The sequence below is a fragment of the Leptonychotes weddellii genome, chromosome 13 (assembly GCF_054177405.1).
Source record: "Leptonychotes weddellii isolate Sample4059 chromosome 13, ASM5417740v2, whole genome shotgun sequence".
Taxonomy (NCBI): Eukaryota; Metazoa; Chordata; class Mammalia; order Carnivora; family Phocidae; genus Leptonychotes; species Leptonychotes weddellii.
In genome coordinates this window covers 12,362,140-12,376,846 of record NC_138381.1, presented here as the reverse complement: position 1 = coordinate 12,376,846, position 14,707 = coordinate 12,362,140, and the positions used below count along the sequence as shown (strand labels likewise).

General features: G+C 49.3%; 2 long non-coding RNA genes across 3 annotated transcripts in view; both read right to left on the bottom strand.

Annotated features, from left to right (window-relative positions):
- Window positions 1-14,707, bottom strand: part of LOC115940367 (uncharacterized) — a 62,388-nt gene that overhangs the window by 18,934 nt on the left and 28,747 nt on the right. Inside the window, exons 4-10 of one of the 2 annotated variants that reach the window (XR_014139564.1) lie at window positions 10,113-13,736; window positions 9,529-9,874; window positions 9,131-9,344; window positions 6,020-6,118; window positions 5,443-5,561; window positions 5,121-5,273; window positions 2,733-3,292 (exon numbers count right to left, since the gene is read on the bottom strand). This is a non-coding gene — a long non-coding RNA (uncharacterized LOC115940367). The remainder of the gene's footprint in view (window positions 1-2,732; window positions 3,293-5,120; window positions 5,274-5,442; window positions 5,562-6,019; window positions 6,119-9,130; window positions 9,345-9,528; window positions 9,875-10,112; window positions 13,737-14,707) is intronic. The other variant, XR_014139563.1, reaches the window with a different exon arrangement.
- LOC145716733 (uncharacterized) lies at window positions 764-2,726 on the bottom strand. The gene is made up of 2 exons (XR_014139566.1): window positions 1,723-2,726; window positions 764-1,684 (listed from the first exon to the last, which is right to left on the bottom strand). It is a non-coding gene; the product is annotated as an uncharacterized LOC145716733 (long non-coding RNA).

Genomic DNA, 14,707 nt, shown 5'->3' with positions numbered 1-14,707 from the left:
TATGATTTCACTCATACGTGGAATTTAACAAGAAAAAAAGACTCAGGAATAGAGAGCAAACCGATAGTTACCAGAGCAGCGCCGGGTGGGGGATGGGTGAAACAGGTGAAGGGGATTAAGAGTTCATTTACGTGATGAGCACTGAGTAATGTGTAGAATTGTTGAAATATACACCTGAAACTAATATAACATTGTGTTAATTATGCTTGAATAAAAAAATTTAAGAACTTTAAAGGTATGGGACAGGTTTTGCAAAGAAAGTACTTGGGGGGCGCCTGGGTGGCTCAGTCCTTAAGTGTCTGCCTTCGGCTCAGGTCATGATCCCAGGATCCTGGGATCGAGTCCGCATTGGGCTCCCCGCTCCCCGGGAAGCCTGCTTCTCCCTCTCCCACTCCCCCTGCTTGTGTTCCCTCTCTCGCTGTGTCTCTGTCAACTAAATAAATAAAACCTTAAAAAAAAAAAAAAGTATTTGGGACCCCACTTAGGAACCCTTTTCCATTTGGTTGATAGTTTGATCCTGAAAAAGGTTTAAAGTGGTGATAAAAAGTATTCATCTTTAAGGATTTGGGGGGTCCCTTGTTTACAACATTCTTTTCTCATTCCAAGATTTTTAAATGGGCACCTCTCATCTTGGAAACTCCTTGAAGAGGAGACCTTGACTTACCAATATTCGTATCTCAGGGGCTTGCCCCACACCTGGCACGTTATAAGCTTCCGAAGTATTTATTATATATAAAAGAATGCGCCAACTTTGCAAACACCGTAAGCTTGTTGGCTTTTTAATTGGTACACTTATTTAGCACATCTTTACAAAGGTCCTGGAAATGGAACAAGGCTTTCTCACACACCCCAGAAGCCATGAACACATTTTAATATAACCAATAATGATTTTTTCCTGACTATAAAATGCACACAAAAATTAGAAAAGATAGGAACGTTAATGAGATGACCCATGATCTCACTAACACATTACCATTTTATTCCCTTCCAGTTTTCTAAGCACTATTTTTAAATGTGATTATGATTAGGCTATATTCGATATCCTTTTAATTATGTTTTGAGCATCTTCCCTCTGCATATGCATATTTAATAAGTGTCAGAAACGCATCCTGTCCAATACAGAACTTGTGCTTTTCTACCCCCAAAGGAATCTTTTCTTAGTTTTTATTACAAAAACATGAAAAGCATCCATGCAGTTGCTCCAGCCAAATGCCCAGGAATCCTCCTGACTTCTCTTTCCCTCACCACTCCCATCAGCCAATTCAACAGTTCTGTTTCATCTTGAAAACATCCCAGGCGGGCCTGGGTGGCTCAGTTGGTTAAGCGTCTGCTTTCGGCTCAGGGATCCAGCCCCGAGTTAGGCTCCCTGCTCAGCCAGGAGCCTGCTTCTCTCTCTCCCTCTGCTGCTCCTCGCCCTGCTTGTGCTCTCTCGCTGTCAAATAAAATCTAAAAAAAAAAACCCCAACAACAACGTATTCCAAACCACCCACTCCTATCCTTCTCCTCGGCTTGTCCGAGCTACCCTGCTCGCTCGTTTGGGCTTCTGGAGAGGTTCCCTCCTAGTACCACCCTGTCGGGGAACGTGATCAAAGAGACCTGACCGCTGACTGACGGGGCAGCGGGGCCTGGACACGCAGAGGCTCCTCCCCTCCCACCCCTCCTCCCTGGCCTCAGAGTGTGGGCTCTGCTTGCCTTCCGTCTCCCCCAGGCTGCTCCAAGGACACAGCCTTGAGATGGTGCTGGGAGGTTGAAAATACCTGCAGGGTACACATGACTGAGCCCAGTTAGGGCCTTTTACAGACAAGATTTGGAGGGCAGCGCAGGGATCTCTTTGCCTCACTGTCGCCCAAGACAAGACTCCTATGCAAGCGTCCTTTGCTGTTATTAAAGTTACCACCTACCCACCTGGAGAAGCCAGCTGCTTCTTTTCACTCTCTCCCCGCCTGATGGGGGGCCGTTTTAGATCATACGGAAAGCTCCCAAGAAGGTTCTTTTCCAGCAGAACCATCGTTTCAAAAACATAGAAGAGGCTGCCACCCACATGCGTTTCTTTGGGGCTACACTGTATTCTTTTTTTAAAATCAGACAATAAGGGGGCCAGAGGATTTGACCCTGTGTGGTCAGCTGCAGCCACCCTCAAACCCCCTACCGCAGCATCCTCCAGACCCGAGTTCGAGGCTCTCCAAACACCACCTACCCCTACAGCTCTGCCAACCACAGACCGTGTCTCCTTCACCTGCCCAGCCCTGCCAACCACAGACCGTGTCCCTCACCTGCCCAGCCCAGCTCTGCCAACCACAGACGGCGTCCCCCTCACCTGCCCAGCCCAGCTCTGCCAGGGTTTGGCCACACCCAGACCTAGACCCACAAGGTGTTGGCGGGAGAGCAGCCCACAGCTCCCAGGTACACCCCGGCTTCCCAGGCGGTCACCGAGGAGAGGTCTCCTGCTAGAGCCAGCAGCTTTCCCACCGAACCAAATGCCTTCCCAGCACAACCTGGGGCCGAGGGACAATCCGGCCCCTACCCCTGGAAGCCCAGGGGGACTCATGGTACCAGGCTCCAGCTGGCCCTCAGCCTCTCGGGCTCCCCATCCTGGACACTACGCTCCAGAAAAATCCAGGCTTTCTCAGTTTACTGTTCTTTGCACAAGAGGCGCAGAAAAAAAGAAACAAGCCAATGCCACCAACCCGCCGCACACACTCGTTCACATCGAACAAAACGCAGGCACTCACTTGCTTCCTTATGGCCAGCCGTTCCTCAGGCAGCTGCGAGGTGCCTCGAAGTCCCAGGAGACCCACACTGCTGGTTTCCAGAGCCTTCCCCTGAAGACCAGCCTCAACGCAGGGCTCTCTCTCACCCCTCACCCGAGCCCCGCCAGCAGGAAGCGGTCCCTCTTTGGAGCACCGTGGGGGGTTCCTGGTGCTGGGCTCCTCTGAAGGCAGCCGGGGTGCACTCACGGCTTGGGTGTGGGGGGCAGTCAGTGCGGTCCCGATGGAGGGGCAGGCGGGACTTACTAAGCGGGTTGACGCTGAGTAGCAGGTGCTGCGTTTATAGGGACCTTGATTCTCCAATTCACCACAATTTCTTGCACCGTCGTCTCACACCGGGTCGGCTTCACTCATTTACATTCGCTGCCTGACTCCAACAGGTGTGATAGTTTGTGACCCCTGTCTCGTTGAGCTCGTGGCAATCAAAGACCTTGTAAGTCAAACGAATGCTGCCTCAACCTCTCCTGGGACCCCACTTCCGTGGGGCTTGACCCGCAATTCAGGCACTGGACACTTTTGCAGAACTGAAATGTGATGGTAGAAGAGAATGGCAACTGTTATGCACGAACAGCTCCTGATTCATGAGTTTGTCATCATTACTTGATCCCAGTTGCTCGCCATTTACACTAGGGACCAGGAGGAAATGGGACACATGGCAGGTGCTTTTGGGAAGGGAAGGTGTTCTGAGATGCAGGGGTCAGACAGGATGCACAGAGGAGGGCATCGCTGTGCCACTGACACGCGCAGGAGGTGGGAGACAGGAATCAAGGGTGGAAGCAAAGAAGGGAACCCGACAGGAGCGCCTTCTGTTGCTCTCGGCCACGTCCATTTTCCTCTGTTTCCTCGGTGCCCCTCCATCTTCTCAACCATGCCTGTTTTTGGCACTGAACTGATCGCTTTTCTCAAACACAAACAAACAAACAAAAAACGGTGCCTTCAGCTCCGCGTTTTGAATGAAAATGTGCACGAATGCCCGTGTGGACCGTGCGGAAATAAAGGAGCCCCCAACACACCGAGTCTGCCCAGAATAACATATGCATCAATCAGGGTCTATTTAAAAACATATGCATACTATTTTCTCCCAAGTCATGAAACACACTTGTTATTCTAGACTCTGAAGTCTCACAGAAAGGGTAGAGATCCAGTGTAAAGCTAAATGATCCTCTCAACATCCCGAGGTTGAGCAACGGCCACTGCCGACTGCCAAAGTGTTCAGTCCACTCCTGGACCTTGTCTCTGATTTTGACGAGCATGAATTTGTGCGTGTGATAATAATAAATGCTCCCAACGACCACCACTGGAAATTACGTACCGCTTCCTTCCCCTCCACTATCACTTTCCAAAGGTAGTATTGGCCTAACTGAAAGGAAAAAATGTGAGACCACACCAGGCTCCTGAGGAGTCGTCTCCAGGGGCCTTCCGTCACCCTAGAATGAAACCCAAACTCCTCATGAGCGCCCAGTGGTCCACTGGTGGGCCACCCAGTGGCCCTACAGCCTTCCCGCACAGGCTCTTCCGCGGTCGCCTTCATGCACACCCTCTGCTTCAGGGGTTCTCGACCTCAGCACCGGTGACATTTTGGTCCCCATAGGTCTCTGTTATGGAGGCTGCTCTGTGCACTGTAGGTCGTTTAGAGCCATCTCTGGCCCTACCCACGAGCCGCCCGCAGCGCCCTCCCACACTGTGGCAACACAAATGTCTCCAGACACTGCCAGATGTCACCCGGGTGGGGGACAAAATCAGCCCTGGTGAGAATCTCCAGTCCCATCCCACTGAACAAGCCATGCATCTCCCCACTTAGGCCCCTCCTTACAGCTCTGGCCCCCTTCCCACTCTTCCTTATTCTCCTGTCTGCCTCCTCTGTCTGACCTCGGTGTAGACGTTCACCTCTGCAGAAGGGTCTTCTTGAACTGAGGTGGGCTCTTCAATGTCACCCTGTCCTACATCACTGCATTTGAATTGCCTCATAGCCTTTATCAATACATGAAACGATCGAGTTTATGTGTTCACCATTCCCTCCCCAGATTGTAGTTCCAGGAGAGTAGAAGCTCGTCTGTCTTTGTGAGGTATCCTGGACGTAAGCGACAATACCAGACAGACAGCAGACATGTGACAACTGCCACACGGATACATAAGTGACTCCCTTCTCCATCACTGGGGGCTCTTTGAAGGCCAAGGAGCGGGGGCATGAGGGGAATCACAAAATGCTTGGGATAATTCCAGGCCGTGATTATTTGAGAAAGTCTCGGGAGATTTTGTTCTGACAGCATCCTGTAGCCCCAGCTTTCTTAGTCTGGTGAACGTGGTGCTGGGGGCCCCAGGGGAGTGACCCCACTGATGCAGTCTTCTTACCAGGTGGGTCCCACACATCCTTCCAGGCTCTGACAGGTCATGCAGAAGTGCAGTGGGTCGAGAACAGCCACATCTTGGAGAGGTTATTGACTTGAAGGGAGCACAGAATGTTGTGTCTGGAATAGGAAGCTAAGCCAGGACAGGGAAGGGGCCCTGCTGGGAGCCAAGGTGTGAGAGGGTGGGGGTCACATCGTAGGGGGCCCAGATGACCCTCCCTCCCAAAGCCGCATGGCACCCAACCCCATCCTCCTGACCACCCCTTGGTCACACACACTCCTCATTCACATCTCCCAGGATGCATTTCTGGGGCCCTCCAGCCAACCTCTCCATTCCCTTCTCTTTGCCAAACGTGCAGGGCCGATTCCATCTCTTTCTGACCTCTCTGGAGCTGCTGATTCAGTGAATCGCTTTCTATCCTCATCTTCTCTGCTCTTGGCAGGCCTTACAGAAAAAAAAATCCTTTGCAAGATTAACATTGACCACAAAGGATATGCTTTTCTACCTCTTTTTTTTATCTCATTTTTCAATGTCAATTGGTTCAATTTATTGCAACTACAATTCATTACAATTAAACATTAGAGGCAGGCGCGGTGGGGGGAGGAGGCCATATTGATAGAATGCATATCAAATATTGAAGTTTTCAACATAAAAATAAATCACTCTATTATTTCCTATAGACATGCAACTGCTCAAAACAGCACCCTCCCTGGTGGCAAAATTGAGTATCGATTAGCATCTAACACATGCCCACTGAACTTGATTGAGCTGAGCATCCAGGACTCCTTGTGGCTTTTTTTCCCTCGAGAGAGAAACCCAAGCAAGAGCCTGTGGTTCTCTCCCCAACAGCACCAGTGTGTGCAAGGCTGGGGTATCTGGTGTCTGGCCTCACAGGAATTTACCATTTTTGTGGCTCTGTGGTGAGGTCATGTTGAGGAGTGTTCTGATTTCAGCTGCTTTTCCACCTGGATAGATCTTGGTGACAATGCTCAAGAAGTGAACTGCAAAAAGAATTGGTGAATTACTGTTTGAGGACAAAATTCCAGACTATTTTACAAATTTTACCAAGGCTATATTAAACTGTCACACACACACACACACTGGATGCCCCGGCTACAACTCAGCTCTAAGAATTTTGAAATCTTGGTAGAAGATACTGGATTCTAAAAACTGCTGAGAGGCTTTTCGCCTCAAGTGGCTCAACCTGGTACGTCATTTTTGAAGCTGCCTCCACTACAAAATCTACTTCCAATACACAGATGTAAAGAACCGTTTTGTTCTAGGAAAGCCATGAAGTAAGCTGAATGCACACTTTTAGATGAAAGGCAGAGTCTTCCGTCTGGGATTATAAAGCCGTTCCCGCCTGCCCCAGCAACACATATCCCCGTGTATAATTCCCCGGGCTCATATACTCATCTGATAACTACTGACAGGGGTATCTCTTTCTATCAAGCAAATTGAGATACAGAAAAAAAAATCCCCTAGCTGCTCCAGCCAATTAGATGGGGTTTCGGTTGCTGACATGTGGAGCATCCGAACCCCTAGAAATGCACTCAGAGAGAAACTGACAGCTGGGCTGGGGGTGAACTCTTGTCGTGGTTTCCCAGGGCTGCCATGACAAAGTACCGCAGCCAGGTGGCTCATCCTCTCCTAGCTCCGGAATCTAGAAATCAGAAGTCAGGTGTCGGCAGGGCCGTGTTCCCTCTGAAACATGAGGGAGAGGACCTTTCCTTGCCTCTTCCAGCTCCCGGTGGCTGTCCGTGATCCTTGATGCTCCTTGGCTTGCAGCTGCGGTGCTCCAGTCTCTGCCCTTGTCACAGGGTCTTCTCCCTGGGTGTCTGGGTCTCTGTGTCCAATTTTCCTCTTCTTATAAAGACACCAGCCATGTTGGATTGAGGTCTGCTCTAATCCAGGAACGACCTCATCTTAAAGTAATTATATCGGCAAAGACCCTATTTCCAAGTAAGGTCACATTCTGAAGTACGGAGGGGTAGGACTCGAACATATGAATTTAGCGAGGAGCACAGTTCAACCCAGAGCAGGGTCTTTCCCAGGAACTCCAGTGACAATACCCTGATTGCTCTCAGAAACAACCGGGGGCAGGGGGGAACCTCTGTGGGGAGCCAAGAGATCCAGCCATGGTAGGGCCCCCCTGGCGTACTTGGACCAGTGATCCCTGTGTTGATCAGTTATGGAAGGGGCTCATCCTTGATGAGCCTGCACCACAAACTGACTACTGATTCTAGAACCTGCTCTGATTCATGTCGGCGTCCCTCGCAGTGATGCCTGGAGCCGTGGAGCCAGGGAGCCAGATGCCATTCCCTTAGACAACTCTGATGTGCACATGCCCTGAGATAGGGCACCTGCAGGTAGAAGGAGAGGAGGCCATGGCCCCACCCTGGGAGTTGTGTTCTTCAAGCCCACACAGCGTCAGCATTGCTACAGACCCGGGGGGTGAGCGCCGTGGGCCGGGCATGTCCACGTTGGCCGGGCGTGAGGGGTGAGGGGCCTTTTCGCTGGAGACCCCACCCCAGAAGGGCGAGGTGGAGGGAAGGGCTTGATGAGGAAGATGTAGGGTTGGCTTTGTCCTGAGCCCCGTGCTGTGCATCTACTGACGCTCCACAAACCCGAGTACAGCGTTGGGACAAGAGACAGGGGCTGGGGCCAAGGTGGGCATCTGGAGTTGGACTCGGTGGGCGAGGGGCTGGATCATGTGCTGGGCAGGTCAGAGGTCAGGGCAGAGGAGGGAGCATGATGACGTGACAGTGGCTTAGGATAGCCACTCTGGGAACCTGAAGGGTAATGACAACGCATCCTCAACAGCGCTTTGGGGGCAGTGGGGATTGGCACAGCGTTTTTGATGGGCCCTGTGTTCTCAGAGCCGTTGGGGTACTTTGCCCACCGTGCTTCTTACCGCCGGCCGCCCGCCAGAGCCGCTGGGGAGGATTCAAACACACTCATGCCAGAAGCTCACCCTGACAGAGTCGGATTTAACTGGCCTGGAGGTAGGACCTACACGAGTATTTTTTAAAGCACCCTGGGTGATTCTACTGTGCAGCCAGCGTGGACAATCGTAGTTCCTGCAGGCCAAGAGAAGAAAATGGCGAGTTCCTTTATCAGCTCCGGGTCTGGGAAGGACTCAAGCATCAGCTTTCACAGGAGGCTGAAAACCAGAGCACTGGTTTTCCCCGAAGAGCACATTCTGACAGATTCATTCACCTCTGGAGCCTCGCTCAGAGCAGAGAGGACGAGCCTGGCAGGGCTGCCCCATCCCAGAGCCAGCCGGTCTGGAGGGCGAGGCCGCATCCCCGGTAAATGGACGCTGCTTCTCAGAATTTCCACGTCTGTGAGGGAGGGCGGCAGCGCTGACAAGGACGAGCCAGAAAGGAACGCCAGCACCAGCGTGGCGCCCACTGCGGTCACCAGCAGGAAGAGCGGCGGGACCCGCGCAGGGCCTGGAAGGCGCCCCTGGGCCAAACAGCACAGAGGCATATCCTTGGGGGTGACAGGGGGTCAAAGGTAGGGGCTGGAAAGACACGTGCAACGGGAGCCTCTCCCGGAGCTCTGCCCCTGTGGGTGGGTAACCCCCACAAAGAGAGAGTACCCCCCCATCCCACTTCTGCTCCGGAGCTGGGAGTGTGGGGCATCCAGCCCTCACTTCTAAACTGTAGGTCTGGTTCTTACATACACGGCAAACTCATTAACCTTTCAGCTTCAGTGGGGTGGAAAAATACCAAGTCACCTCGCAGGCTTTCCAAAGGTTATTTCACATTTCAGTGCCTCCAAGAAGCACTGAGGATCCTCATCACGGTTTCTTCGCCCTCCCTGAATCCTCTCTCTGGTATTCACTTAAACCAAATTTCAGTGCATAGCTGGCTTGAACTTGGAGACTGACACAGGAAAGCACGAGGGTTCGCGCATTGGTTTCCTTCACCAAGTTGTAAGTTGAAGGCATCTTATTGTGGAGGCGCCAATATATTTATACAGTGCCCTGCAGTTTATGAATCACTTACATATTATCACCTTGCAGTTGTTTTCCTAGAAGTTAGTACAGAAAGGTGTTACTGAGGGCGCCTGGGTGGCTCAGCTGGTTAAGCGACTGCCTTCGGCTCAGGTCATGATCCTGGAGTCCCTGGATCGAGTCCCGCATCGGGCTCTCTGCTCGGCAGGGAGTCTGCTTCTCCCTCTCCCACTCCCCGTTTGTGTTCCCTCTCTCGCTGTGTCATTCTGTCAAATAAATAAATAAAATCTTTAAAAAAAAAAAAAAAAAGGTGTTACTGAGAAGAGATAAAATATTCTGAAAAATACACGTAGGACAATGAAAAGCTTGACAATGTACAGAATTTTTTAAATATCTTAAGCTTAATGTCTCGGACTGTGTAACACTCTCAAGTTGTTCCAGAAGACTCACACCAGACAGAGACCTTGTCAGAGAATGCTTGCAGGAAACAGACACCGAGAGCTACTTCACCCCAATTTCTTCATTTTGGAGAAGCCAAAGACAACGGGGGAGTTTCTTAGCGATCCGGGAAGCCATCCTTGGGTTCAACGTCAGTGGATGCCACAGGTGGGTTTACTGGCATTCTAATTCTCCTGGAGCCTTGAGAAAGCCACATTTTGGGAGTCACTGAGATCACCCATGTGGGCCTTGGTTCTCAGTCATTTTGCTGTCCCAACACGCCTGGGCGAATGGCTTTCCCACCAGGTACCATGGGGCTCTGAGAAAGGGTGATGATTCTAAGTGGCTGATCAAGGATCTTTGGAGGAAAAGAAGGGCACATATGTAGTTGGAAAAAGCTCTATCCCTTGCCACACCAACACTCACCCAGCTGAGAATCACTCATGGAAACATCTGTCATCAGTACTTTCTGGGTTTGAGAACTTTGAGTGGGTGGTGGCATCTCTTGGCAGAAGAGGCCCCAGGGAAATGGAAGGCATGTTAAGGCAATGCCCTGCCACTCACCTTTGATCCACTCAGGACTCCCAACCCCTCACCTCAAATTTCTCACTTGCTGTGTGACACACAGTCTCTTGGACAGCTCACCCTGAACTCCACCATTGTCCGACTGCAGAAACAAAGAGAAACAATGCCCACTCAGGATGGGTACCCTCTCCATCCACCCCTGGAGGGATTTCCCACAGATTTACTCCCCTTAGGAATTCCCATACAAAATGATAAATATCCCTGTAATATAAAATAAAATTAAATAAAACAAAATAAAATCAAAAGACAGACAATGCCAAGGGTTGATGAGATTTTGGAATAATTAAAACTCTTATGTACTGTTAAGGGGAGGATTTCCCAATGAATGTTTAGAATCAGCTTGCCAATTACATAAAAATCTTGGTATCTTAATTGAGATTACTTCAGATCTATAAAACAATTTCGAATAAATGACATTTTAACAATATTGAGGTCTCCTTTCCATGAACTTTGCAGATCCATCCATTTGCTCAGGTCTCCTTTAATTTTTTTCAGTGATGTGTTATAGTTCTCACTGCAGAAGCCTTGAACATCCTTTGTTAGATTTCTTCCCAGGTATCTGATGTTCTCTTGACGTAGTTGTAAAAGCCACCGTTAAAAAAATATATTTTCTAGTTACTCCTGTGGGCACAGAGAAATACAGCAGATCTGGGGTGTTTTGAATCCAGCAAATTGGTTAATGAGACAGTTCTTGTGCTTAATCTTCCAGGGCACTAATTCCAATCTCACAATGACTACAATTTCTTTTGATTCATCTGCTGCATTTTAAACTTTTGAGACGCATGTGCGTTAAGCTCCGTGTGTGTGCGCACACACACATGTACAAGTGTGCTGCAAGTGCCCGTCCTTAAGGGCACTTACTACTTCTGATTTGGTGCTCTTGGCCTCCTTGAGCCGAGCTGTGTCCCTACAAAGTATTCTTGTGGTGTGGTTCTGCCTTCTATCCTGTCAGCTGCTGGGCTGCCTCATATGGAGCTACCATTCTCTGTGGACTTTCCTTAGTGCCAGGAATCTCACACACAGTGAAAGAAAAAAGGAGTCTCTGTCCCTGTGGACCTAAGTGACAAGGGCTATCAGAGCCTTAGGGGCCCCAGAGGGACCCTCTCTGTCCTCCACACAATTCTATCTCAAGCACAGGGATACCTCAATCCACCAGTCTGCTCCTCTTGGCCTTTTGGGGTCAGGGTGAGCCTGGACTATTTTTACCCAGAACACTCTGACAACACATGCCTAGGTTTTTTCCATACCAATGATTTTTCCAACTCTCCGGATGCCACATGAGTGCCCTACGATTGAATTCAAGTCTGACGACCGACAACCTGGAGTTAGCGTCAGATTCTACAGATCTGAGGGCTCAGTCTCAAGACTGCCCCACTTCAGACACCAGTCTCAAGTCCTAGGCCACCCATGCTTCGGACTGACCAGCTATGAATCAGGGGTTCCCACAGCCCCCTCCTCAGATTGAATAATTTGCTAGAACTGCTCACAGAACTCAGGGAGACACTTCTTTTACCAGGTTTATTATAAAGGATGAAACTCGGGAACAGCCAGATGGAGGAGATGCACAGAGCAAGGTATGGGGGCTGGGGTGCAGAGCTCCCATGGCCTCTCTGGGTGTTCACCAATCCGGAAGCTCATCAAATCTCTCCCATCAAGAGTTTTTACAGAGCTTAATCTCCAGGCCCTACTACCCTTCCGGGTGGCTGGTAGGTGGGGCTGGAAGTTCCAACCCTCTAACCACTAGTTTTTTCTGGTGATGGAGCCCATCCTCCTCGGTCTTTCTAGGACCAAAAACATCCTTAGGCTATCTAGGAACTCCATTTTAAGTTACCTCATTAGCATAAACTCAGGTGAGACCACAAGAAGCTCTTTATGAAGGAGCTCTTTATAACAAAAGCCATCCCTGTCACTCAGGAAATTCCCAGGTTTTAGGAGCTCTGTGACAGGAACTGGAGACAAAGACCAAATATATTTCTTATACCACAGTGCCCCTGCCCAAGCATACGGTCACTTTTTTCTTCTTCAGGAGAGACTACAGACCCCTCAACTTCTTCTTAAACTGTCCCCTTCTGGTTCTAGCTCTGCCCTCTGTGTCCAATTCCCAGTAGGTGACTCTGACTTTGGAGACCCCAGCAAAACTCACTCACAATTAGCCACCTGCAGGTTCCAGCAACACCTGCTCAGGTAGGCAAGCATCTTGGAACTGAGTGTGGAAGAGAAGTGGGAGACCATGTTCAGGGCTGAGGTTCCCAGCCAGCTAGGTTTCTCTTGGCGAATTGGCCTATGGCTTATTTGTTGGGTATACAGTTAGAAGCATGGCAGGACAATCCACTGATATACAAGCTTTGTCATTCATCTAATGTTTTTCCCCCTCTCTCCATTTCATGTAAGTAAGCAAGGCTCTGAGTGACCTCTCCTCAGGGAAGGTCTGAAGATAAATCTGCTTAATGTCATGGCTCTGTTTCTTCTGGGACCACCTGAGGAGATCTTTAGGGGCTTTAAGAAGTACAAGGAAAGAGGTTGATGGGGTCAAGACTAGCAAGACCCCAGGTCCCTGGTGAAGTGCCAGTATTCAGAAAGGATGCCTATGGAGGGTGCCAGGTTGCCCAGCCGACTCCCTGGACACTGGAATTGCCAGTGATGACAAAGAGTTTTGGGCCTTCAAGCAGAGCACGGCTGGTTAGCTTCTGACTCGGAGACACCATGCAAGCTTGGGCACTCAGTAGCAAGCAGGAACGATGAAAGACAGGGGGATCTCCCAGGTGCTTAGGGTTGGCCAAAAACATCAGAAGCTCAGTTCTGGGCTGGAGAGTATGTGGGTATGGTGGAGAGGAAGCTAATGTTAGTCAAGATTGGGTTTCCTGCTAACTTGGCAGGATGGAAATTGCTATGGGTTGAATTGTGTCCCCTCGAAAAAAGATATTTTGAAGTCCTAACCTCTAGTATTACAGAATGTGACCTTATTTGGAAATGAAGTCTTTATGAAGTTATGAAGTTAAAAAAGTTAAGTCACAAGTCAAAATGAAGTCACTAGGGTGGGCCCTATATGACTGTGTCCTTATAAGAAGGGAAATTTGGACACAGAAATAGGCACATGGGGAGAACACTATGAACTCCAGAACTGTGAGACATTTCTATTGTATAAGCCACCCAGTCTGTGGCACTTCATTATGGCAGCCCTAGGAAACTAACAGAGATTTAGAACTGGATTTAGGGAAAATTAAAAACATAGTGTTTCTTACACACCAGTGAGTGGTGAACTGAGGTTCCCACTAGCTAGTGACAGGAGAGCTAATTTCCTGAAAGTCAGTGCGGTTTTATGGGAAAAGTTCCTGAAATTGTACAGTATCTTTCAGCTATCCATTGAAGATTAGAAGGAGAGGAGGCTTTCTCTTCTCTGGAAAGCCCTCTCCCCTTCCTATAGTACTACAAGAGCATGGTGAAATAAATTCCATGTCACTGACAAGGAGCATGACAGCCAGAGAGGGTGGAGTTCAAGAATATAACTTTTGATTCTTGGCCCCGGGGACATCCCTTCATTCTTTCTGAAAGAGAACTCTCAGGACGTTCTTTCCTCTGTGGTCAAATCCTCCAGGTTGGAATTTCTCCTTATTGTCAGATTATGATCCAGTGTCCTGGCAAAAAAACAGAGATAAAAATAAAGTTACCATGGCTATATTGAACAAAGAAGCCACTGTTATGAGGGAAGAATGAGAAAAGCTTTCCTCGGCCACTATACATGTGAAGATGACCGGAGGGTGCTGGGAGGCAGCTAGCTCAATAGGAGCCGATCAGATTCTGCGTTTGGTAAGGGAACTAACGCAGGCTTAGTGGCATAAATAAAGACATGGTTTGCATGGTCTGTACGTCACCAGAAACAACTATGCTTGGTGTTGGTCCGACCACCCTGTGAATACCATGTTCATGTCTAGGATCCAATTGTCTCGGGGTTTCACCATACTAGTGCTATGTTGAGAGCACAGGCAGGAGGAGGTGGGTGCTGGGAGCCAAGGCATATGAGGAAGGTGCTGTTCTTGGCCTGGACAGGAGTCCAGGGTGGGAACTAGATAACCCCACCATGAACACCAGAAGGCAGGCTTAGGTCTGACTTGGGAGGTTCTAGGTTCTAGAATGCAGCTGGGGAGGGAGTGAACATTTCATGCTGGTTCAAATGGAGCTGTCAAACAAGGGGTCCCAGAGTGGAAAACAGCTGCCCCAGAAAGTATTGACACCAAAGGTAGATGGCCATGGAGGCAGCCTGTGGGGGAATAAGAGAGACTCACTTCCTAAATTCTAGGTTCTCAATGCCTCTCACTGCACACATATTTTCTAGTAAAATTATACTTCATTAATTTCATTTTTAGCATAGGGAACTCTGAGGTTGCGGTAAGTTTAAGAAAAATCTTTCTTTTTCATGAACAATAACAAAAACAGTAAGAATACAAGCAACTAGGGAAATTGAGAAGAAACATGAAGGGTCTTACAATTTGTCATGAGGCCACTAGGGGGCAGAGGAAGATAGCTAGTTGGAACCACTAAAAAACACTGCAATCCCAGTCCTTTTTTCCCCACTACAAAATGCTTGAGTAGAAAAGAAAAGGTACAA